General features: G+C 36.4%; 1 protein-coding gene and 1 pseudogene across 1 annotated transcript in view; one reads left to right on the top strand and one right to left on the bottom strand.

Annotated features, from left to right (window-relative positions):
* The window catches only part of LOC116589954, a 321,862-nt gene that overhangs the window by 72,370 nt on the left and 222,735 nt on the right, over window positions 1-26,757 (top strand). The gene's annotated exons all lie outside the window — the stretch shown is intronic.
* On the bottom strand, window positions 3,703-4,451 carry LOC116589943 (annotated as a pseudogene).

Raw genomic sequence — 26,757 nt, 5'->3', positions numbered from 1 at the left:
CACTGGGCAAGTCTGTTTCTTTAAAGTATGTATACTTTCTTGTCTATGAAAAATACAGTTGATGGCATGTCTCTAAAAGGGATTTATACTTTTTCATGTTTAAACCTGGTCAGTATGCTGAGAAAGGAGTCTTTCTACAAAAACTGTGAGCTTAATGATTCTCTTCCTTTAAAGTTTTGCTCATTATACACATATGTATTGAGTGACTGTTTCTGACTTGTGTAAGAAATATGTAGCTTTGCTATCAAAAAGCTTATATTCCAGTTACAGAGACAGGAAGACCAATCATTATAATATGATGAACAGTGTTCTCAGAAACAAATTAAAGGGGCACAGGAATGAGGTCATGTTGGGGAGTTGGACTTGGGAATTGTGGCAAATAAAAATGTAGATTAATGCCACGGCACTCATTATTGCCAAGCTAAATAGTTTGGATTGCGACTCCTCAGATACGTAATGCCACTTGAGATTTTAAGAGGAGCATTTCATATATAAAGTGTTTTTTAAAGATACAGCTACATGAAGGTATCTCAATCCCAGATTTCAAGTTATACTACAGAGCAAAAGTAATAAAAAAAAAAAATACTAGCTCAACAATAGACACACAGATGAATGGAACAGGATAGAGAGCCCAGAGATAAACCCATACCCATATGGTCAGTTAATTTATGACAAAGGAGATAAGAATAGACAATGGAAAAAAGATAGTCTCTTCAATATGGAGTGGGAAAACAACAGCTACATGGAGAAGAATGAAAGTAGACCACTTTCTTGTGTTACATATAAAAATAAATTTAAATGGTTTGAAGATCTAAATGTAAGATCTGAAACCTCTTCCCTAAAAGAGAACATAGGCAGTAATCTCTTCTACATTGCCATTAACAATATATTTTTGGATATGTGTCTTGAAATAAGGGAGACAAAAACAAAAATAAACTATTGGGACTACATCAAAATAAAAGGCTTTTGCACAATGGAGGAAGCAATCAAAACTAAAAAGCAACCTATCGAATGGGAGAAGATATTAGCAAATCATTTACTCAATAAGAGGATAATATAAAAAATATATAAAGAACTTATACAACTCAATGCAAAAAAAACAAGCAATCTGATTAAAAATGGGCAGATGACCTGAATAGACACTTTCCCAAAGAAGACATATGAATGGCTAATAGACAAAAAATCACCCATCATCTGGGAAATGCAAATCAAAACCACAATAAAGTATCACCTTACACAAATCAGAATGACTAGTATAAAAATACAAGAAATAGTGTTGGCAAGGATATGGAGAAAAGGAAACTTTTGTATATTGTTGATGGGAATGTAATCTGGTACAGCCACTTTGGAAAACAGTGTGAAGCTTTCTTAAAAAATGAAAAATAGAGGGGGTACCTGGGTGGCTCAGTGGGTTAAGCCTTTGACTTGGGTCATGATCTCAGGGTCCTGGGATCGAGCCCCGCATCGGGCTCTCTGCTCAGCAGGAAGCCTGCTTCCCCCACCCCCCACCTGACTCTCTGTGTACTTGTGGTCTCTGTCTGTCAAATAAATAAATAAAATCTTAAAAAAAAATGAAAAATAGAAATACCATATGATCCAGTAATCCCACTACTGGGTATTTAGTGAAAGAAAACAAAAACACTAATTCAAAATATGTATGCACTTGTATGTTTACTGCAATATTATTTCCAACAGCCAAGATATGGAAGCAAACCCAGTTTCCATTGATTGATGAATGGATAAAGAAGAGTGGCGTATGTATACAATGGAATATTATTTAACCATAAAAAATAAGACCTTGCCATTTCAGACAGCATGGATAGACCTAGAGGGCAGTATGCTAAGTGAAATAAGTCAAACAGAGAAAGACAAATACCATAAGATTTAAGCTCTATGTAGAATATAAAAAACAAAACAAACAAAAAAACAGACTCTTAAATACAGAGAACAATCTGGTGGTTGCCAGAAGGAAGGTGGGAGTGGGAATGAGTGAAATAGATGAAGGGATTAAAAGGTACCAGCTTCCAGTTATAAAATAAATAAATCATGGAGATGAAAAGTACAACATTGGAAATATAATCAATAATACTGTAATAATGTTTTATGGTGATAGATGGTGGCGATACTTACCATGGTGAGCATCAATTAATGTATAGAATTGTTGAATCAATGTTGTTGTACACCTGAAACTAATATAATATTATATGGTTTTTTTGTTTTTGTTTTTGTTTTTTTGTTTTTTTATTTGACACAGAGAGAGAGAGATCACAAGTAGGCAGAGAGGCAGGCAGAGACGGGGGTGGGGGAAGCAGGTTCCCTGCTGAGCAGAGAGCTCGATGCGGGGCTCGATCTCAGGACCCTGGGATCATGACCTGAGCTGAAGGCAGAAGCTTTAACCCACTGAGAAACCCAGGTGCCCCTATAAATTTACATGTTAATTATACTTAAAAAAGATAAAAATATAAAGATATAATTATGAAACAATAGACCCAAGGGAAAAGAAAATGTTATATCATTGAAATGGTCAAATCTTGCATGCACTCATTTCTTATTTTTCATTTCTTGCTGCCAGAAGTGGTTTGTTGGTTTTTTTTAATTAACTAATTTATTTTTTAAAATATCAGACTTATCTTATTCTAGTAGGTACAAGGTAAGTTATAAAACTGCCTCTTTTTTTTTTTTTTCACTACAAGTTCACATCTTATTTTCTCTTAAGGAACCTAATGAACATAGTTGAAGAAAGAAATCCTGGATAAAAAAAAGTTAACATGCTCTACTGCAGAATACCGTTCATTTTTTTAAAAAGAATAGTGTAGATGAGTTTTTGCTTGTCATATGAATTTTAAATATAGTGTGTGTGTGTATGTTATGAGTTTTTACTTAGGCTTATTTATATATAGGTATAGTGAACTAGAAATGCACTAACAACATCATTGTCAACAGAGGCTTTGGGGATGTATCAGTTTGGTTTGGGTAGTGCAATTTCATTTTTTAGTTATTTTTGAAAACATTAAATTCTTTAATTGATAATAAAAGTCTTTTAGTAATAGATATCAATGGAATGGAGCATTCCACTCTGTTCTGCAAGAGTTTAGGCTGGTCAGTGTTAGAAACTACTAATATGATAAACAATTATTAAAATGCCCTTAACTGATTAGGATGTTTTATGTTTTCTAAAGAAAAATGAAACTTCTCTTCAAGATTCTTGCTGTCAGGGCAGTTGGGTGAGTCTGCATTTGGAAGATGGGGATAGGAGACAGGAGGAAGCACCTGGAGGGCCTGCTACCTCAGTGCTGTTCTCCGGACAAGACAGTACTAGCACCCAGTGAAATGGTGACAGATTGTTTTGATGGTGATTTAAAGGTGTATTTCCTAAAAGAGACAAAATAGAATAGCAGAGAAGATAATGCCAAACAAAAAAATCAAATCCTAGATAAAACAGAGAGGAGAATAGTGATCATCAAGAGAATTGAGAGACTGGGTGATAATGAAGGTAGAGATTCAGCAGCACAAATCCCGACCTTGTTCTCAACAGAAGCATCTGCCCAGAGCACTCTCTTCCCTCCCAGTCAAGCATAGTAAAAAGCTGGATGTGCAGAACATGATGCTTTTAGAGTATATACTTTTTAAACATGAATAGTCTGCTTTACTGTATTTCTCAAAAAAAATTTTTTTGAGATCGGCCATCTGATTTTATTTATTTGTTACTCTTAGAAAATCTCATTGTTGATTGGATTCAGACATAGAGGTAGACGCTCTCTTAGAAGACAACCTCTGACTCTTGGCAATCTGTTGCTGGTGTGTTTCTTCAGCCTCCTTCATTCTCTTGGCTGAAAGTTTAGCATATTCTGCAGGCTCTTCCTTATTTTTCTTAGTACACTGTTTCTTCAGAGCAATGTACCAACATTTGTGTTGGAGCAACATGTGGAGTAACAAGATGCGGAATCTTGGGCACTTTGCTTCTAGGTTTCTGACTTTTTTTTAAGGGCTTTCTCATGACATACTGGTGGACATCATCTTCTTTAGAGAGACTGAAAAGTTTGCAGATTCTGCAGGCTCTTTTGGCCCCCAGGAGGCAAGGCACAGTAGTATCAGTGAGTGCAGGAATATCCTTCTGCCGTTATTTTAAAGTGACAAAGTTGGAAACAGTGAGATTGGTATCCACAATACGACCCCGAAGAGATTTGAGCTTTCTTTGTTCAGTCCTCCTTGGTCTGTTGTTGGAGTGCTCCTTACTCAGCAGCAGGTGGACACCCTGCTTCATTGGGAAGGGAAGCCTTGTTTGTCATTACCACACTGACTTTGACCATGTGAACTTTCCATTCTTCACAGAGAACATCAGCAGCAACTTCTGTGATCATATGCGTTTCATAAAAGGTAAGAAGTTTATGTTCACCATCTACTTCAATGAGTTTCTGGCAGCCAGCTGGGAGAGAGATGTTCAGTTTCATCTTAAAGCAGCCTACTTCCCTGAAGGTGCCATGTAAAAAAGCTCAAAATGTACTCTCTGGATCACTGTTTCCATTGGATTTTAAGAAATGTTAGAGGAAAGAAAGTTTCTTTGTTCCAAACAGTTTGGAAAATTCTATATAAAATAGCCCGATATTGGGTTCATTCTTACAGGACTCTCCAGAGCCTTCAATGTGCTATATTATGATTCTCTCAGAAGAATATCTAGATTCCTATGTATTCCAGACCCAGGTGTCTATATAACCCTTTTTCTGGGGCTGTCCTGTAATATTTTTTTATAATATTCTTGAAGTATTATTATTTTGTAGAAATCAGTTGTTCTGAGGGAATATATATATATATATATATATATCTCAAAATTGGAAGTCAAAAAGCTAGTTTTTTTTCCAATCTGCTCAACTAATAATAATGATAACATATTTATATAGCAGTTAAAAAAAACACATTTAAGAAGGTGCTTTCCCATATGTCATCTTATTTAAGCCTCACACCCACTCTATGAGGGAGTTCACATTAATCCCAAATTAGAATCAAGGGGATAGAGACTCAGAAAGTTTAACTGATGTGTCCAAGTCACAGCTTGTTAATAGCTGAGCCAGGATTTCAACCCAGATCTTTACTCTGGTGTTTTATGGTTTTGTCACACAGCTGCCTGGGGTAAGCAAGGCTTGCTATGGGCCCCTGACAACACTGTGTACTATGCTGGGCTAAGAAAGGGAGAGGGCAGAGTGAGGTTGCGGGATTCTTTCTCATCTCTCTCCATTCAGGGCCCCATGCAGATTTCATAATTCATATTTTTCTCTTTTCTCTCTTTCATCCATCAGATGGAATTAGTTCCATTACATTTCTCAGCAAACAACTTCAAACTAAAGAATTCATGTATACTACTGGCTTAACATATTTTTACAGTGAAAACACAATGTTTAACCTAAATAGTGACAGAGCCCTGGGAGTCAGCAGGTAGGAAGCTCTTGTAGGGGGAGTTTTGAGGACCCCCTCCATATGTACTGTTCATGGTCTTTCCACCTAGAGATGCAGAACTTGCTGTGTTTGTTGCCTTCCAGGCAAGTAGAAGTAGTTGCTGGTAGTCCACTCCTTCACTATTGCGAGTGAGGGAAAGAACTCCTGCTATGTTTCTTCAAGCTCATAATACCAAGATCTGTATTTCTGACCCTGCTTCGTTTTACACCTACCACCCTCCTTCTCTCTTCTGCAGGCATATTCTACTATAAATTAGCTTTCTTAATCTCTAGTTTATTATATAAATCTCCCTTGACCTTCAGAATGCCTAAGGGCATAGTTACAACCATAGCAAGTATGTTTACCATTGAGATAAATGCCCCGAATCAAAGGCTAATGAGAAAGTGAAGATGTACTGTAAAGAATTTAACCTTATGCAAAAAGAGTTTGCCCTTTGACCTCAGCTTCTGGAAGGTAATCTCTCAGCTCTTGTAATGTGCTATCTGATAGGGGCTTTTGGTCATTGGATAGTCTGACAATATGACTTAGGGTAAGAGCTGGACACACTTGGATAGTCTTAGGTTGGGGCTCTTGCCACACCAGAAAGAAACAATGACATTCGTAGAGGCATTGGGTCATTCCCAAAGGGGCCAGAAACTGGAGATTGAAATCATCCAAGTTGGCAATCAGTCAGTCAATCAATCACATCTATGTAATGGAGTCTCAATAAAAACTGTATATGGGACTCAGCTGAGCTTCTCTGACTGGCAGCAGTCTATGCGTGTTGTCACATGCAGGGAAGTGACATGCTCTGTTTTCACCGAGGACAATGGAAACTCTGCTTGTGGTACTTCCCATCTCTGCCCTATGCCCTTCTTTCCTTGACTGATTTTAATGCAGTAGCTTTTAGTGATTATTGTGAGTCCCTGTAACAAGTCATCACACATAAGGGTGGTTTTGGGAACCCCCTGAACTTGCAGTTGCTTTCAGAAGTGAGGGAATCGCTTATGGGGACTATTCCCTGTAACATCTTAGCTGGCTAATCCCTGTCAGAGGAACAGTCTCCTTCAGAAATAAAGTGCTTTGGATCTGTGTTCTGTTTTCTAGTAAGTGTGGGGCACAGGGAGAATTAAGTAGCATTCTGTGGCTGCCCAGTTGTACAGGATGGTACTGGATGAGGGCTTTCCTCATTGTTGTTGAAGAACAATGGTGTCTGAATTGCCTAAGTGGGTTGAAAGTAATGGCTTAACTCACCCATTTATTGAATCAGATGGCAAGCTGCAGAAGGCAAGTACAAAAATAACATTTTTGTAATCTGTTAGTTCTGAACAATGCTGGAGACAAGGGGATGTGGGGGAGTAGGAGAATAAAGTAAAAGAGACCTGAAGCTCTACGAAACTGCCTGCGTTTTGAATGACTATTTGTTGAAGTTATTGTAATGGTTTTAAAGACAAATGCTAAGGAATATTTAACAACTGGAGATTTAGTTGTGTAACTCAAATAAAGGCTATTTTTCCATTTTGACAGAAGAGATGATATGTTTTGTTCTGTTGTGAGTTCTAGTGACCCCTGCTTAGCTTTCATTTATCACAAATAATCTTCTCCAGGATACTGCAATTGCTGCAAGGTTGAGATGCTTATGTTACATCTGACCTTGGAGAAGGGTCAAAATAAATCTGTGAATTAAACAAGAATATATTACAGCTGGCTGAAGAGCGTGTCGGGAATACCTAAAGAGAAAACTAAAACTATTTTTTCCCTGCAGTCTACATATAAGTTGTGTGGCTTCTTTTCCATTTACTTGGAGTTTAGTAGAGAAATATTTTTCTTTGTTTTGGTTCTAGTGCAAATGAATGCTCACTGTAGACAGAGTACAGCTCATAGAATAGAGAAACATGTGGTTGTTGGCCTTGAGTTACTCACATATACAAGAAGGAAATATTCCGGTAAGACATCAGTTGTGATAATCTCCACTTAACGAGAAACAAAAAAAGTACAATGAAATGTATGGTTAGCAGTGGGTTAGAGAAGTTCTGAATGCTGGATAATCTCAATGGTAACTTCTTTGTTAACTTAGAGAATTGCATATAAATGCTGATGGCTCTGTAGAAGAAGCCACATTGCAAAAAGATAGAAGAAAAGGAGTGAGCAAGATGGATATTACAACTGAAAGGAAGCAACTCATACTAATGCTGGAGGAAGTGAAAATTAAGACTAATGTGCTATTGTAAGAAACATAAAAGTATATATTGAGTATCTCTTCAAAAATGTGATTCAAGGTCCTTTTTCCTTTTTTAATTTTCTTTTTCTCATTTAGATAGTCCTACTTTATGACTACAGCACAATTAAAGAAGGAAACATGTTTTTCAAATGTCACTTAAAAAAATATTCATTACAAACAGCGATTAAATTTTTATAAATACATTAGGGCAAATGTATGTTAGGGTGAGGAAGGCCTTTCATAGCCAATTAACAAATAAGAAAAGTTAGTTAGGTAATAAAGAAATTAAAACTGAACAAGACTAACAGTTTCATAAACAGGAAATGATAGCTGATATTTTGCCTGAACCGAAAAAGAATTGAAGTCTAATGAGTTCACTGACGTGATGGTTCTTAAAGGCTAGCTATGCACCTCTGTTGGAAATGTTACATGTTCATTCACTCAACCATTCATGCATGTGTTCATTCACGTAGTCATGAATTTAACAAGTCACTGTACCAGACATTTGTACCAGGTCTTTTTTTCTTTTTTTTCCCCTAAGTACCAGATCTTTGACCACAAGAGTGAAATGTTCCAAATAGCTGAGGAATTTTCTTGGTGGTTAAGAGAAATGGTTAAGTCCCCTTTGAAGCTTCAACCAATATTTTGTTTGGCATAAGCTAGGAATGAATGTTTCATTGCCTTTTTAAATATTTTGAAATCCTTCTAAAAGGTATGTGTCCTTAAGGTAATCAGATTGTTCAGAGAATGAGAATTGTCTTCAACTATTCTGGATCAATTGTATTTTACCATAATGGGGGATAGTAAAGATTGCATTCAAGAAAAAGAATGGCAACAATAGCAACCATACAGCATTTCAAAAATCAGGAAAGGTGGCTCCCATCATACCCAAAGGTCTACTGTTACAAACTAAAAATATTCCCTCTTTGTTTATAAAGATACTTTCTTACTTCCCTACCCTGTTCTGTAGATATATAAGCCATGTTGAGTCCTGGCAGAAGGAAGGTCAGACAGAAAACAGACTTTCAGGAGATTTCTTTGTGGCTTTAAATTATGTCATGCTTCATTTGGCTTCAGCTTATCTCTGTTGTAATTTGTGACCTATAGGAGCCATCTGGGAATCAGTAGGTGAGATTAAGTACTGTGATTTTAAATAGACCTTCACATTAAAGACAGTCTTTTGATATCTGATCATTAACAAAGATAATGCATTTGTGTCATTTGCCAAGTAATATATTTTTGCTAAGCAAAAAGAAAATGCATGAGATCCAATTCCAGAGGCTTTATTAAAATGATTATTTCTTCCATTTGTTTGTTGTTTATTTATCTAGTGGCATGACTTTGAGCCCAACTCTATGTGTTTTTCAACTTTTCTTTTTTTAAAATGTAAAAGGGAATAATATTTAGCTGGGGAAATAGAAAGTTTCCTCTTGCTGAAGACACAGAACTAGATTATGAATGACCACGTGGTAGAGTAGATGTAAAGGAGACAGCAAAGTTGCGCTCCTGAAGGAGATCAACCTTAAGATCACTTCAAAGTCTCAGGTTCTGTGATCTCTAGACGGCAGTTTTGAGGGCAGGACTGAATGTTAGCGTCTTTATTATCAGGCTCCCAGTCAAGGGCCTGAAACAAACTGAGCTTTAAATGCGTATATTGAACATGTAACTTAACAGAGGGATCAGAATTTTATTTACCTTGCCTTGTGACTTAACGTTTGAGTCTGGAAAATCAGACTTGAAAGGCGGTTTCTTTTTCTTTGAGTCATTATGCCAGCAGTTTGGGTCCTCATCTCAGTACGAACAGTACGGCAAGGCTGTGGCTGTCTGATCAGCCCCAGCTGAGCTTTTCCCAGGATAGGTACCTTTATCTCACTTTAGACCACATGACCCAATCAATAATGTTCTCTTTTGGGAAATAAACTTTTTATTCAGATAAAACATTCATATCAACTAATCACCACCATTGGCATGGGTTTTTAAAGATGTAAAAACTCTAGAGCCAAATCTAAAGAAATATAAATACCTAGCTTCAAATGAAATGGCATCACTAAATTTGAGAAGCAGCTAATCACTACCTAATCCGACTTCTGTATCCTCCCAGGGATTAAGTAACCAATTCATTCCACACTTGTTTTTGGAGTTAACAATCTTCCTGGCTGCACTCCTGGCTCCACAGTGCTTTGGGGCTGCAGAGCAACCTGGGCATCAAAGCTTTTATTTCCGTCTTTGATCCTTCTCTTCAGGTTAGACCTTTTTCTGCCTGCTTGCAATTTCTCAAAGAGAAGGTATTAATAATTTGTCATTGGAAGACTTCCAATTTCATTCTCTTGCGTCTTTGTCTACTCCGCAAGTTTCTTTCTTTCTTTCTTTTTTTTTTTTTTTCCTCACAGGGAGAGACAGCCTTTTTTGACACCATGTGCTTGGCTTCAGTAACTCAGAGGATTGGAGAAGCATTCCTATGGGCTGTCTCAAGTACGACTCCCCTGTGTTTGCAGTCTTACACCCCCGATCTGTTTCTCTTGCCTAATTCCTGTTACCCAGCAGTTGTAAAGTTACTATGCATTGAACTAAGAATCCATTTTCATTACTCTTGCAGGTTTACAGCAGTTATAATGGACAGTTTCAGGCCAGAATCTTAAAAAAAAAAAAATCTGATCTCCGTTTTGCCTATAAACATTTAAGCAGAATATAATGAAGTTTTAAAATGTAGATCTAGTGGATCATGCTACAATAATGCTGAATAATTCCTCTCCCACTGTAGGAATTCAATGTATATTTATTTATTGCATATACGAGAATGAGAAACTTAGAAGCTTGCCTTATGTTTCTTTATTGATTTCAGAGTGAAACTGTTGGGTTAAAAGAGAAAAATATGCATTTATGGCTTATGCTTCTTTTGTATTTCTCTAGAGGTGATCTTAGTACTTAGAGGAAATTGTAATGGACATTTGAAAATGAAATCTTTTTCCACATTGGCTTATTTTAGACTGAAACTAGTTGGATGCAAATCTGCCTATCTAATCTTCTTAGTATAAATTTGCCTTTGATGTTGTGGTTTCATAGTCTAGATCTGCCTCTTTCTCATTATGTCTTCTGGCACACTGGTACTTGGGGAGACATTTTCATTTCCTGTGCTAGCTTGACTAGAATTGGGGGAGGGGGGATGATCTACCAGATGCCCCTGCTTGATAGTTCCTCACAAATGCCTGTGTGTATTGGATGTGCATGTCTGTATCCATGGGCATACATTTTTGGAAAGTTATCTCTTCTAGGCTGCCCTAGTGGCACCTTTTATCTTTAGTTCTGCCCATTTAGGAGGCTTTTCTGCAAAGAGGTGTAAGTCTAAAACACTTGCTAGTACTGCCGGCAATTTAAATCCATGTCAAATTTCTGAGAAGTATTTCTTATCAATTCCTATGACTTAATGACATTATTGTTGTATTTGCTGACATTTTTCAGGTTAAGATGTGAATGTTGAAGACTGAGATTATAATTATTCAGATTCTCTAAAGTACTAAGATACCAGTTTAAACAGCAGACATCTAGCTTTGTTACACACTTTATCATAAGACATGACTTATCCAGTACTGCAAATATGTCTTATATTTGAGAACAAGAAGGAAACAGACATATTTTGAAGGTAAAACATTTGAAATGAAAAGGATGCACTGAAAGAGATTTATTTGAAAAAGTCAAAGATAAGAGGGGGAAAAAGTCTCAATTTTTTTTTTTGTAGTTCTTCAAAGGTATTTCTCCAGGCTGGTCGCAGTTGCAAGAGGATTGATTAATCATGCCGAGTGGCTTTATATTTTCTGTATTGAAATGGACAGGTATAGGCATAAGCACAAGATGGGATATAATAGAGCCAGTCCACTGCTATAGTTCACTTTAATTTTTACCTCTGGGTGCCCTCCAATTTCATATATAGAAATTAAAATATATTTGGCATTTACTGTGTGCCATACAATAGCATAAGTATTTTAGAACAGAATATAGCAGTTTGTGTTTTTCTCCTCATCAAGATGGAAGAGACTGTGTGAGATATTAACACATGTATTCCTCAAGCAGTTCTGTGAAAGAAACATTTTTTTTTAAAGATTTTATTTATTTATTTGTCAGAAAGGTAGACAGCGAAAATACAAGCATGGGGAACGGCAGACAGAGGCAGAAGCAGGCTTTCTGCTGAGGAGGGAGCCAAATGCAGGACCTGATCCCAGGATCCTGAAATCATGACCTAAGCCAAAGGCAGATGCTTAACCAACTGAGCCATCCAGGCAGCCCTGAAAGAAAATTTTTAATGATCATCCCTATTTTAGAGATGAGGAGATTCAGGCAAGGACCAATTAAATTGTTCAAAAATCAGTGTACATGTGGATGATGGGACTTCACCAGAGAGCCCACGATCTCATCTTAACATTATTATAGTGCTTAGATCTGATGCTTCTGCGAATTCGTGTTTTTAGTTAACATCACTGTGTTTCTCCTTCCACAGAGTTCTTGTCATCCATCTTGTTAGAGATCTCATAGTTTAACTGGGCAATGCAAATTTACCTTTTCTCTTGCCTCTGGCTTTTAAAATGATCCCCAGCCAACAGGAATATCTTCTATAGATCTGAGGAGCACTTTCAGGTTTTTATCACATTATCAATCATAGTTAGTGCCATTTATCAGAAATAGTTTTGTAACTTGAAAGTGCACTTGCCACAGATTCAAATGTGTGGGGTCTGTTTAAAAATGAGGATCTTCTGTTACTTTTCACTCTTTTGAGAAAGGAAACAGCAAAATGGTGATTGAAAAATCATTAGCTGGCTAAGTTCTGACGGTAATAGTCCATCTTGAGGAAGCACTCACAAGTTTCTGAAGTTCTGCAGCTGTTCATTGAAAGATGCAGGAGATAGACTGCACAAAACAGCAAACAAAGGCACTGCAGCCTGCAGGAGAATTGGGATTTCATTGTGTGTGTCAAAAGTAAATGAATTCAAGAATAACCACTTGAAAAGGAATTCTCCCTTAATGTCTTTGGTGCAAAAATGTGCTCAGATTGTCCTGGCTCTGAAGAGTGAGACTCAAAGAAGTAAATTACTTTCTAGCTACTAGCTTTCAATTGCTACTGGCTCAAAGTGCTAGCTAACCTTGTGAAAGGGGAACAGAGGAGAGAGTAGTTTGCATTTTTCTCCTCATCAAAATGGAAGAGACAGACTGAGTGAGATACCATAGTGGCACTAAGATTTCTGATGGCAGAAGTTTATAAATAGGCATAAACATCCCATTGCAAGCCTCAACAAGAACCACTTAAATATCCTGTATACATTTTTCAAGCAATTTCTATTTGGAATAAAGGGTCTAGGAAATGGTTTTGAGGTGTGAAAACTGATGTTTATAGAGAGTAAACTGTTTTCTTGGAAGGCTTTTTAAGTATGTATTCAGTAGCCTTGTCATTATGTAAATTTATCTGGGACAGTTAGAGCAGTTAGAAGCCAGTACTAATGAAGCGATGGGTCACAGGTTGAACCATGGTCTGGGTCAGGGCATTTCAGCTAAAGAGAAGCCTTTAGCATGGCCCAGAAGCATCTCTGAGACTGCCCTGTGATTTGTTGGGCTTCTTTGGTCATGAGGGGAGTGAGGACGTGAAAATCAAACCCCTTTCTGGGAAATCTGCCTGAACAGCATGGCAGTTGCTTCCTTTATATCTCAACAGGTAGCATTGAGCAAAATATAGATTTTCAAAGGGAGAGAGCTGCTATTTTTTAATCTGTAAATCTGAACATGGTAGGATGTGCATGAAATAAACAATGCAGGACATATTTATAATGTGATTTCATTTAAATGAGTCTTAGAGATCTGTGGCTTACAAAAGCACTCCAAGGGATTTCACACTTTTTGAATTGTTTCTACTTTGTTCCCATCTGTAAAATGGAGGCAATAATGTCTAGTTTCAGGGTTGTTGAAATGATTAAGTAAGTTAATGGATGGGGAGTACCCACTTCAGTAGCTGGCAGATAACAAGTACTCAATAAATGGTGCCTATTACTGTTATTTTTAGGTACCCAGCAAATGCCAGCATTAACTGGATGCAACAAACACTACTTTGAAGCACTTATATGAACTTACAAAAACACTAACCATCACTTATATACAGAACATCAATACCTTAGTTTTGTGGACCTCAGAAATCTGGCATTGTGATAGATTGTATGGGCTTAACTAAAGAATTCTTTAACCGTTAGTATAATTTGGTTCACACCAGGTGTTGAGGAGCCAAGAAGTAGACACATATAACATGCAGTGCTTGGATGAAAATGTGTTAGGGATGTAGGACGCATTCAGAGGTGAACACTGAAAAGTGCACAAACGCATTTCCAGACCCTAGTGGAAGCTGTTGAGCAGTGTGTGGAAGATCAGGAAAAAGAAATGCAGACTGAATAGACCAGCAAGGTGGTATATCTTGTAGATAATTTTGGGGGGGGGCAGAGTGTTTACTGGGTATTCGAGCAATACATTCAAGAGGTTGTGAGTTTAGAAGTTCTGTGTTCTAGCCCTGTTTCCATTTTAAAATCTTCGTGTTTTCTTTGGGAAAGTGACTTGGTTTCTTGGGCATCGTCATCTTCCTTCATATAAAGAAGAAATCTTACATGATCTCTATTTCTGCTCTCACAATTTATGGATTCTGTGGCTCTGGAGGAAGCAGGCATTAGTGTAGGTAGTTTGTTGTATCAGACTCTACAACCTTCATGCTCTTCTCATCATGTCAAGAACCCATCCTAACTCAACCCAAGTAGTTGATATGCTGGTGATCACAAAGATAAACATTAGGGTTCTCAACCTGCAAAACCAGGGATGAGTGACTGGTTGCTAAAGACTGAGAATATCTGGGGCACCTGGGTGGCTCAGTGGCTTAAGCCTTTGCCTTTGGCTCAGGTTATGATCTCAGGGTCCTGGGATCAAGCCCCGCATCGGGCTCTCCACTCAGCAGGGAGCCTGCTTATCCCTCTCTCTGCCTCCCTCTCTGCCTACTTGTGATCTCTTTCTCTCTCTGTCAAAAAAAGAAGAAGAAGAAGACTGAGAACATCTGAGGCTTCAGGATTGAATGGGGCATGGTGTTTAGTTTGTTCACTAACCAATATAATAATAATAAGAAGAAGAAGAAGAAGAAGAAGAAAATAAATAAATAAATAAATAAATAAATAAAGAAAAAGAAAAGGAAAGAAAGAAAGAAAGAAAGAAAGAAAGAAAGAAAGAAAGAAAGAAAGAAAACTTGATTTTCTGGAAAATCCGAGAAGAGCGTGAGAAGCTGAGGAAAGAGGAATAGAGGAGGGAGGTAATTTAATAGCTAGTGGCTCCAAAGGAGCAACAGGAGAGTATGGGAAGGAAGCAGAATTGGTCAAAAAGGGTAGAAGTGAGTTCTCTTTCATTTCTGCTTCTTCTCCTAGTAGCAGATGTTAATACCAATTATAGAATTCTTTCCCTTTAAGTACACTTTCAGCTTCAGAATACTTCTGAACACAAAATTCCACAAAGACACTCTCAACAGGAGTCATAACATTGAAGGGAAATTTCATTTTAGGATTAGGGAATGAGTCCAAGTTTACAGGCTGTGAATTTCTCAAACCTTAGTCCCAATTTTTCTATAAAATCCACTTTGATTTTACCAACTCACTTTTATTTTTCTTTCCTTTTCAATTCTATAGCATTTGCATGTCTGTCAGTTGTTTGACCTTTCCCCTTCTGGGATCAGTAATCTATTTATGGTCTGAGTCTTGTTCTTTCAACTAGATCTGAACTCTTTAAGCCTGAAATCATGTCTTACATGCCTTTGCTTTTCTCACAGTATACACCTGACACTGGGAAGTTCATGGTTTATTTCTGACTATCCTTATTGTATTTTGTGTAATAATTCAAATAATTATGTAAATAATTTTGGTAAAAATTTTTATAGATCATTGAAGTTAAAGTTTTAACACCAAAATAAAATGATATAGAATATGTATTTTGTTATCTATTTTGAAGAATGGGCATGTTAGTAGAAAATGCTGGGAACAGACTAATCAACAAAGGCAATGCTTATTTGCTGAACATTGGAAGTCATTTACCAGTTTTTACATAGGCACAAGTGCCCCAAGATGTGAGGGCAAACCCATGGAAAATCTCAGCATCTTCTGGCACTTCTGAGTGATGACTATGATTCTTGTTAAGTGACAGAGCTGATACTCGATCTCAGGTTGCTTGACTCCAAGTGCAAGCTTACTGGAATCCCTGTCAAGGCGTGTTCTGATTTCCTTCTGTTATGATGGATTTTCCAGTTGCTGAATTTGATGGATAAAACTATTCCTATAATATTATTGCACACATTTTTTAAATGATAGAGTGTTTTTCTCATCATTAGTGTAGATGAGACACTAATAATGTGTTTCTTGAGCTCTTATTTTTCCAGACACTATTTAAAGCACTTTGCATATAAACTACTTTTTTAATTCTTGCAATGTCTTAATGAAGTAAATACTCAGTATCACTTTTTAAAGCTAAAGTACAGAGCAGTTATGTAAGTTGCCCAAGGTCACACAGCTAGTAAGTAGAAAAGCTTAGATTCAAAGACAGCCTGGCTTCAGCATCCAAACTCTTCACCACCACACTGTATGTCTCTCCAGGTGAGTACAAGCCCCAGAGGGCTTGTCTTTGATTGGCTTCATTAGCTAATCAACATTAGCTAATGTTCTTCACTGCTCTGAATGATGGTGAACAAAAGGCAACAGTGAATAAAATAATTACTTTCTGGAAGGTGAGTATCCCATAAAGACTGCTTTATTCTTTAATTTGAGGCAGGAGAATGTAATGGTTAAAAGTGTCCTGTCATTAGACTGTGTGAGTTTTTAATGAATTCTGAAGGTTTCTTGGTGACTTGAGGAGAGTTATTTACTCTCTGTAACTTAGTTTCTTCATCTGTAAAATGGTAAAAGAGAAATAGTTCTTAACTGATAAAATTATTGAATGATTAAATGAGAACATTTATATAAATTACTAGATACTTTTTTTGACATGTTCCAAACACCCAATAAATGCTACCATCATCATCATCATCGTTGTCATTGTCATGGTTCATGTCATTGCCATCACCATCATCTTCATTGCCATCATCACTGATTTGACAGGAAAGCAAATGTGCTGCAATGTCTGGCTGCCAGGTATGTTTTCTTTTGAAAGGGACAGGTCAATCAGAGACTCTCTAGATTGAGTGGACTTTTTCTAGGGCTGGTTATCTTCATAGGACAAGCTATATGTGCATCTCTATTTACAAGCACATATTGAACACAGTGACCCAAAGACAATCCTGAGTAGTGAAGATATTACTCATGTTCACTCAGTGTCTTATGTATAAGATTCACAGTGTGTTTTGGAAGTATTTCTATCAAAACATTATATTTAAGATATGAAAGTTTAGAGCTTAGCTATTTAGACATGCTTTTTTAAAAAAACAGAACACGTCATTCTCAAAAAATTCTTTTAATCTTAATGCACTGCCATTTTCAAATCCAAATGTGGTATAGATTATCAGATTACAAAAAAAAAAAATACCCAGAAAGGGAATAGGGCATGATTTATCCCTCAGCTACTCTGTGACCAAGTTAGGATGAGTATTCTGATAATCTTTTGCCAGGGTGGGGTGATGGGGTATGGGGAGAAGATGAAGCCACCCACCCAAGATGTACCTTGCTGGGAAAGGGGACCCAAAGTTTTGCGGAGCTCCTGCCTTTATGTTTATTAGCTGTCAAACCTTAGGAAGATGATTCAGCCTTTCTCAGACTGTTTTATTGCATATAAAATAAGGACTGTAAGTCCCACCTGGTAAGGTTGAAATGAGGAGAGTTATACCATCAACAAATATTTCCAGAGCACCAACTCTATATCATGTGTTGCCATTCAGAAATGATGGCTATTCTTGGAATTAGCCATCTTGGGATGAACATGCCATGCCCCATGCTGTTAAAACACAATTCCCCCATTGCCAAAAAGAGAAATTTAAAAGACTATTTTGAAGTGCATGCAATGGAAGACAGTGTGTCTCTTTTAAATGCCTTCACTTGTATGTCTCTATGTTCTGGTCAATAGATAGAGAAATAGCCAAAGTTATTGAGACACAGTGGACTTTAAAGACTACACTTTGAAAAACTGTTAATATGGAGGGAGAAGTATCAGGAATTGATGATATAAAATCACCCTGACATGAACAGTCCAAGATGAATACAGATCTTTTTCCAATATGGGATTTGGAAGACCATCATCAGGTGATACCTGACTAAAATGTCAATAGAAGAAGAGGAATCAGAGCAGATTCTGGGAAAAAGCAGTCCCCTGATCTACTCCTGCTTGGTGAGGTAAGGTTGTCAGTCCATACTGAACACTGCTACCCTCTCTGTGAGGCTTACCCTGGCCTTTCTATTGAAAACGTCACCCCTGCCACTGCTCACTCCGCCTGCCTCCACTCAAGTTCGTTTTTCTTCTAGCATTTAACACTGTCTAATGTACTGTATATCTTGTTAATTGTCTATTTATTCCACCCGAATGGAAACTTCTTTAAGAATAGAAATTTTGGCTCTTATGTTCACTGGAGTATCTAGGCAGATATTTGCATAATTCTTAATTATTGTGGGTGTATAGTCCATTTAAGTGAACTGTTGATATCCATTGCCCAGTGCTGATTTTGTCACTTTCAGTTAGTCTTTTCTTGACTCTATAAAGTTCTTTTGGGAATTTCTAAATAGAAATATGTTAACTGGTTGATCAAAAGCTGATGGTTGTGGTTCAGAATCCTGTGTTCAGAGTAGGCAGACCAGACAAAGGCATCTCCCACCCAATGATACTTAAAGAAAGCGTCATTCCTACTGAACTTGGTGATATATACATAGTAAAAAACTACATATATTTCATGGGATCAAGAAGTATGAAAATTAGCTTATAAAGTCATAGGATACCCTCAAGTAGGTAAGAGAAAGATTACTAGGTGTAAAGTTCATCATTAACCATTCTGAATTTGGTGATATTCTGTTTATGCCGCTAAACCCTCAGGACTTCCAAAATCTATGATGGCAGAAGAATGTGATGCAAAGAGTCCTGTGGGACTGAGGTCCATTACAGTTTCTTTCTGTCGCTTTCTTTTATGATATTAAATTATTTTCAGTTATGCTGTTAGTACTTTAAATATTCTTGTCACTGTTTCCAAGGAAAGATATTTTTTCCCTTTCTTTCCTAATATGTGATTCAAGGAAAAAGAACACTGAATTATTAAAGGTAAATATTCTTATATCAAGAGGTGTAGATCTTTGATTTTGATTATTTGCTTGATGTGAAAATTCAGCAAATAGTCACTACGGTAGGCAGAATAATGACTCCTGGAAATGTGTATGTCCTAATCCCTAGGACCTGTGAATGTGTTCCCTTACATGGCAGAAGGGTCTGTGTGACTGTATGAAAGTCAAGGACTTTGAAATGGGGAGGCTATCTGGGATAATCAAGGTGGATGTGATCTAATCACATAAATCTTCAAAAGCAGAGAATATCTCCCAGCTGTGGTCAGAGAGAACAATATGGAAAGTTTATGCTACTGTCTTTGAAGATGGGGAAAGAGGCCCACAGGCCAAGGAATGCAGGTGGCCTCTAGAAGCTGGAAAAAGCAAGTGAATACATTCTCCTCTAGAGCCTTCAGAAGGAATCTTGTCCTGCTGAAAACTTGAGTTTAGCCCTTGAGTTTAGTGAGACCTGTATATTTCTTATCTACAGAACTAGAAAATGGTAAATCTGTTTTGTTAAGCCACTGAGTTTGTGGTAACTTGTTACAATAGCAGGAGCAAATTAATGCATCCACTGATTGTTGAGTAAACTAGACTTATAATAAAGTAGTAACATTTTATATAAAGTAGTAACATTTTATTTTAGTAGTAATAAAGTAGTAATAAAGTTGTAATATTTATTTGTCTTTTTATTTACCTTAGCCTGTAAATGTAAAATGACTCTTATTGCACTTGTGCAAGTGAACATGTCATTTAGTACAGAAAAATGTCCTTTCTTGTTAATGATGTCAAGTACTAATTAAATGGCTTATATTGAAGTGCATTTTGCACTAAGTACTTTTATGGTGCCAACACAATTTAAAAATCAGATGGTTTTGAAATATTTGAACTATAACAGATTTTTTGTATTAATTTTATTCTTTTTTTCTTTCTCATAGGTTCCATTAATATAAATTAAGATAAAACTTAAGGCCAACATGGTGATAAATATCTGATTTGTGCTGTTTAATTAGCTGCTATATATATATATTTTTAACCAAAGTATAGTTGACCCACAATGTTACATTAATTTCAGGTGTACAATACAGTGTTTTGACAACTCTGTATACATTATGCTATGCTCAAAAGTGTAGCTATCATCAGTCACTGTACAACAGTATTATAATACCCCTGACTATATGCCCTATGCTATGCCTTTTATTCCTGAGACTTAACTCATTCCATAACTGGAAGCCTATATCTCCCACTCTTCTTCACCTTTTTTGCCCATCCTTTCATTACATCCTCTCCCTCAACTATTAGTTTGTTCTCTGTATTTATGGGTCTGTTATGGGTTTTTGCTTTTTGTTTATCCCTTTGTTTTGTTTTTTAGATTCCACATATAAGTGAAATTGTATGGTATTTGTCTTTCTCTGCCTGATTTATTTCACTTAGCATAACGCCCTCTAGGTCCATCCATTTGGTCACAAATGACAAGAGCTCACCCTTTTTTGTGGCTCAGAAATAATCCATTGCCTGTGAGTATATGTGTGTGTGTGTATATATATATATATATATATATATATATACACACACACACACACACACACATGCACACACACACACACACACATATATGTATACACATATATATCTCATGTGTGTATATATGTATGTGTATGCATATCTTTTTTTCTATCATCTATCTATCTGTCTATCTCTATATGTCTATCTCACATCTTTATCTGTTCTATCACTGGGCACTTGGGTCTTGGGTTGCTTCCATAGCTTGGCTATTGTCAGTAATGCTGCAATTAACATACAGGTATATATATCTTTTCATATTAGTGTTTTTATTTTCTTTGACTAAATACTCTGCAGTGGAATTACTGGATCATATTGTATTTCTGTACCTTCATATAGTGTTTTCCATAGTGACTGTACCAATTTACAGTTCCTACCAGCTGTGAAACAAGAGTTCTTTTCTCCTCCACATCTTCACCAATATTTGCTATGTCTTGTCTTTTTGATTCTAGCCATTCTGACAGGTATAATGTGATATCTCATTGTGGTTTTGATTTGCATTTCCCTGATGATTAGTGATGTTGAGCATCTTCTCATGTGTCTCTTGGCCATCTGGATGTCTTCTTTGGAAAAATGTCTATTCAGATCCTCTGAGTGGACTTTTTAATTGGATTTTTTTGTTTGTTTTGTGGGTTTTTTTTTTTGTGTGTGTGTGTGTGTTGAGTTATTTAAGTCCTTTTTATATCTTGGATACATTAACCCTATATTAGAAATATTATTTGCAAATATCTTCTCCCATTCAGTAGGTTGCCTTTTGTTTTGTTGATGATTTCTTTCACTGTGCAAAAGCTTTTTATTTTGTTGTAGTCCCAAGAGTTTAATTTTGCTTTTGTTTCCTTTGCTTGAAGAGCTATATCTAGAAACATGTTGTGACAGCAAATGTCAAAGAAATTACTGTCTATGCTTTCTTCTAGGTGTTTTATAGTTTTGTGTCTCACATTTAAATCTTTAGTCCATTTTGAATTTATTTTTGCATATGGTGTTAGAAAATGGACCAGTTTCATTCTTTTGCATGTGGTTGTCTAGTTTTTTCAACACCATTTATTGAAGACATTTTTTTCTCATTGTATATTCTTGCTTCCTTTGTGATAGATTAATTGACCATATAGGTGTAGGTTTATTTCTGAGCTCTGTATTCTGCTCTGATGATTGATGTGTTTATTTTTGTGCCAGTTCCAGACTGTTTTGATTACTACAGCTTTGTAGTATATTTTGAAATCTGGGATTGTGGTACCTCCAGATTTGTTCTTCTTTCTCAACATTGCTTCGTCAAACTGGGATTTTCTTTGATTCCACAGAAATTCTAGCTTTATTTGTTTGAGTTCTGTGAAAAATGCTGTTAGTAGGGATTGTATTGAATTTGTAGATTACTTTGGGTACATTTTTAACAATATTAATTCTTCCAATCCATGAGAATGGAATATCTCTTCGTTTGTGTCCTCTTCAATTTCTTTCATCAGTGTTTTATAGTTTTCAAAATACAGGACTTTCTCTCCCTTGATTAAGTTTATTTCTAGGTATTTTCTACTTTTTAGTGCAATTATAAATAGGATTTTTTGTTAATTTTTCCTTCTGCTACTTTGTTAATAGTATATGGAAAGAAGACTGATTTCTATAAATTAATTTTGTATCCTGCAGCTTTACTGAATTCATTTACTACTTCTAAGATTTTTTTTTTTTTTGTGGATTCCTTAGGGTTTTCTATGTAGTGTGATGTCATCTGTTAATAGTGATAGCTTAGCCTCTTCCTTACCAATTTGGATATGTTTTATTACTTGTTCTTGTCTGACTGGTGTGGCAAATATTTCCAGTACTATTTTGAATAAAAGTGGCAAGAACATGCATCCCTGTCTTTTTCCTGATCTTAAAGGAAAAACTCTCAGTTTTTCATCACTGAGTATGATCTTAGTTGCTTTTTGGAGATGGCCTGTATTATGTTGAGGTGTGTTTCCTCTAAATCCACTTTGTTGAGTTTTTACCATGAATAGATGTTGGATTTTGTCAGATGATCATATGATTTGTATCCTTCGTTTTGTCGATGTGGTGTATCATGTTGACTGGTTTGCAAATATTTGACCACTCTTACATCTCTGTAATAAATCCCAATGGATCATGGTGAATGACCCTTTTGGTGTATTGTTGAATGTTGTTTGCTAATATTTTGTTGAGGATTTTTGCCTTTGTGTTCTTCAGGGATGTTGGACTGTTGTTTTTCTCTTTTTGTGGCATCTTTCTCTGATTTTAGTGTTAGAGTAACTTTGGCCTCATAGAATGTATTTGGAAGCTTTTATCCCTCTTCCATTTTCTGGGGTAGTTTGAGGAGAATAGGTATTAATACTTTCTTAAATGTTTGGTGGAATTCATCTGTGAATCCATGTGGTCCTGGACTTTTGTTTGTTGGGAGTTTTTGATTTTGGTACTATTTCAATTTTTTTACTAGTTTTTGGTCTATTCAGATTTTCTATTGTTTTCTGATTCAGTTTTGGAAGATTGTATAGTTCTAGGAATTTATCCATTTCTTCCAGGTTGTCCAATTTTTTGACATATAATTTTTCATAGTATTCTTTTATATGTGACAGATTACTTAAATTTAGTTAAAACATATTTCTGTCGCATTATTAATTCAAATAATAAAAAACACTTTGATATTGTTTTAGTGGGTATATTTAAGTGCTTGACAAGTTGCCTTTTTGCATTGTGAACTATGACTTGTTTAAGGGTATTGGTGTTAAAATTTCATTGAGTAGTAAATCATAAGTTAACATGAGCTTTTGCATAGAAATCTGAAACTATGCCTATAGGTAAAACATAATATTAACGCATATTACATCAATTAGCTAGACCCAAATAAGCAATTCTTTGGCACCATTTCAGTATCCTGATGATCTAACTGCATTCCTTTGCACGAATAGTATTTATAGTAGTTTAATTCATAGTATTCTTTAGCTCTGAGTTTTGTTTAATGTAAGAAGGCTAGTGAAGTTAATTATGTTGTCCAGAATTTGAAAAAGAAACCCACCAACAACCACCAAGATTGCTGCTAATGTTGATATGATTGAATTCATAGTAGAGGCAGCTGGATTTAATTATCAGTTTGCAACGCTGTGGTTTCAGCAGCAATTGCTGAGGAATGGATAATGTGAGTAGCCTTCAAAGCCACTCACATTAGAGATAAAAACCTTGTCATTCAGGCAGACAGCTGACTGAACAAGTATTAAAATGAACAAAGATTTCCCAAGGGAGGTTGCAGACTAAGGTTTGGTTTTGTCTCCTTGGCTTCGATTCAAATATGTCAGAGACATAGGATTTTATTCTTTTTAACTTAATAAAATGTTAGCCATTTTTAGCATTAAGGGGTATGTTGGAGGAGAGGTTGATGGTGGGGGGCATTAAATGGCAATTATGGAAATTCTTAGTTAGCTAATTACTCCATTCCTTATTTGGCTCATTTATGGGGAGAAATGTAGAAAAGAATCCCTATATTCTAATTATCTTAGTAGCATTACCTAAGTACCAACTTAAATTCTGTCACAGCTATGACTGAGCTGGCTTAGAGCAACAGTGGCTACTGGTAGCAGAAATCCACTATTTTCTCTCTAAATCAGTGTTTCTCAAGAGTGGCAAAAATGACGTTTTTTGGCCATATAATTCTTTGTTGTGGGGACTGTCCTCTGCATTATAGGATAGTCTGGCTTCTGTGCACTGAATGCTAGTAACTCCTTACCCCAGTTATGAAGACTTAAATTGTCTCCAAATATTTGGTGTGCCTGGGTAGTCCAGTTGGTTGAGCATCCAGCTTGATTACAACTCAGGTCATGCTCTCAAAGGTCATGGGATTGAGCCCCATGTTAGCTTCACACTCAGCAGAGAGTCAGCTCGGGATTCTCTCTCCCTCTTCCTCTGTCCTCCCCGCCCCCACCCCTGCTGTCCTCCCTGCCCCCACCCCCGCCCCCACTCATGCTCTCTCTCTGTCTTTCTAAATAAATCAACAAATCTTTAAAAAAAAATTTTGCATTGACCAAAAATGCCCTGGAAAGCATAAGTCCCTCTTTGAGAACCACAGCTATAAATGTATGAGAGGAATATAAGCAAGTTACTTTTGGAAGGTATAACAAATTTCTCATTCTAAGAAGCCCTTGGTGTTGTCAGCTTACTACTCTTCCATAAGAAGGACAGTTCTTGTGCATAGTATTTCTAAGAGAGTGGAATATTTGGAGGAAATATCAACATTTTAGAGTTAATTTTTAAAATGATTTTAATCAAACTTCTTAGAGTTGAAATGCTTGTGTATACACACAGACATATACAGACAGACACATATGCACATAAACAATAGACCTCTATACATTAGTTTTATTCACTTTTACAAGCAGCATCCTTATGAAACTTTAGATGGGACATTCAGGCGTATAACATCTCAACATAAATTCCATGGTTGCTGTTGTTTCTTTGCACAGCACTACCTCATATTCTGGGAAGCAACCCTTTAGCTACATAAGATATGAAACAGCGGGATACAATAAGGAATGAATGAATCTTTAATGAATAGTTTTTAATAGAAGCCGCATTGTTTCAATATGCAAAAGATAACATGGTATTAGTGCTGGCAATTAATTAAGGAATCCTTGCTAAGATAATTGGTAATCATTTTCTTAATTTCTTTGTGTGATTCAATAAATACATTTTTTTTTTAAGTGTGATAACATTAGCTGACTGAATCACAGCTCTCTTTGCATGTAGCTTAGAGTTACCAGATTGAAGTTCACAAATGTCAGGGAATTTGTCCTGCATTATGCTAACTAATGAATCAAAGGAATAATTAAAATAGAAGATTTGTCTTTTTTTTTTTTAAGTATGATTCAAAAGAAAAATCCCTCTTAAAGCTCCATGTGGATGATTTTACTTTTTTGTTATATTTTTAATATCCACTCATCTCAAAGCCTCCACCAAAAGAAAAACCTAAGAGTTCACAGAGCTGGTGGTATTTGGGTGCAGGATTTAGAACATGGAAATCTGAGTTCAGTTCTTGGCTTTCTCACCTGCATGACCTTGAGCAGGCTGGAATTTCCTTCCTGTTTTCATATGTATCATAGGAGGTAATTCTTCTTGCCCCAGCCAACTCTTCATAAAATTCTTCTAGAGATTGATTGGGGAAGTCATCTGAGGTGTTTTGCAAGCCTAGAAGAAAAACACTCTCTACCATAAGATACTACTCCGGTTTTTTCTTCCTCTACTTTTCTATGCCAGGCAGCTCTGCTTCTCCTGTCTACTCTCATCTATCCATTTAGCTGCTGGGGGTTGATTGAACTGTTACTCACACTCTCCTTCCCAGCTTGCATTAAAGGAACAGTATTAGATTTCATTTTGTGGAGAGATTTAAACCCTACCTTGTCTGACAGACTTTGAATTCACCTCTTAAATGCATTACTCCAGGCCCCAGTAACAGTATCAACAAAGTTGAAAACACCAACTTTATTTCTTAGTCACCTTGAATAAAAATGATGCCGTTTATTTTTAACAAGTTTGGAATATTCTGATACAAACACTATCAGTTCTGATGTACTTCAGTAATGGGAATGGTGTCTGTGCTGGTTTTGTTGTTTTTGATTTTTTTCTCTTTATGGAAAACTTATTTCTAACAGTTTCCTTTTTTGTAAATCTAATTGCTTTTGGTTCACCAAGAATTCATGGGCAATTGCTTTTCTCACTATTACAAATATATTGCAAGTGGAGCTTTTATATTCAGGGTTGCTGACCTGAATCTGTTTCCCTTCACAGTAATCTTGTGCTGTTTCCAAGCTTAGGAAAGCTGACAGAGTTTGAAAAGACAATATTCATCAATCAGACTATGGGTGCTGCTCTTGCATCTTTTACACATAATTGTCAAAAAATCTTATTAATACCCGACTATGGGCCAGTGCATGAAAATATAATCAGAACGTTGTAGAACAGATTCAGAGACAAACAGGAACCGTCATTTTCGACCCCAGTTTACTGCTATCCCACACAAATTTGGTATTCTCAATTTCTGAAGAAATTATCTATGTCAGACATGTAGGCTTATGGTCCAGAGGTTATCGGAAATGCCACCTTATATTAAAAAAGAACCCACCTCACACCTGGCTTGGTGCTTTACTCCTTGTATTAATAATGATGTGTCTCCAGCCTTAATTCTGCTTTTCAGTCCTGGGGGGACTGAAAATTTTTACTTTAATTTTTTATTGGTTGTGATTGCATTTCAGCAGATTTATATGAAGTCCT

Source organism: Mustela erminea, chromosome 1 (assembly GCF_009829155.1).
Source record: "Mustela erminea isolate mMusErm1 chromosome 1, mMusErm1.Pri, whole genome shotgun sequence".
NCBI lineage: Eukaryota > Metazoa > Chordata > Mammalia > Carnivora > Mustelidae > Mustela > Mustela erminea.
The sequence above is the reverse complement of the archived record's forward strand: the minus strand, read 5'-3'. Positions and strand labels throughout refer to the sequence as shown.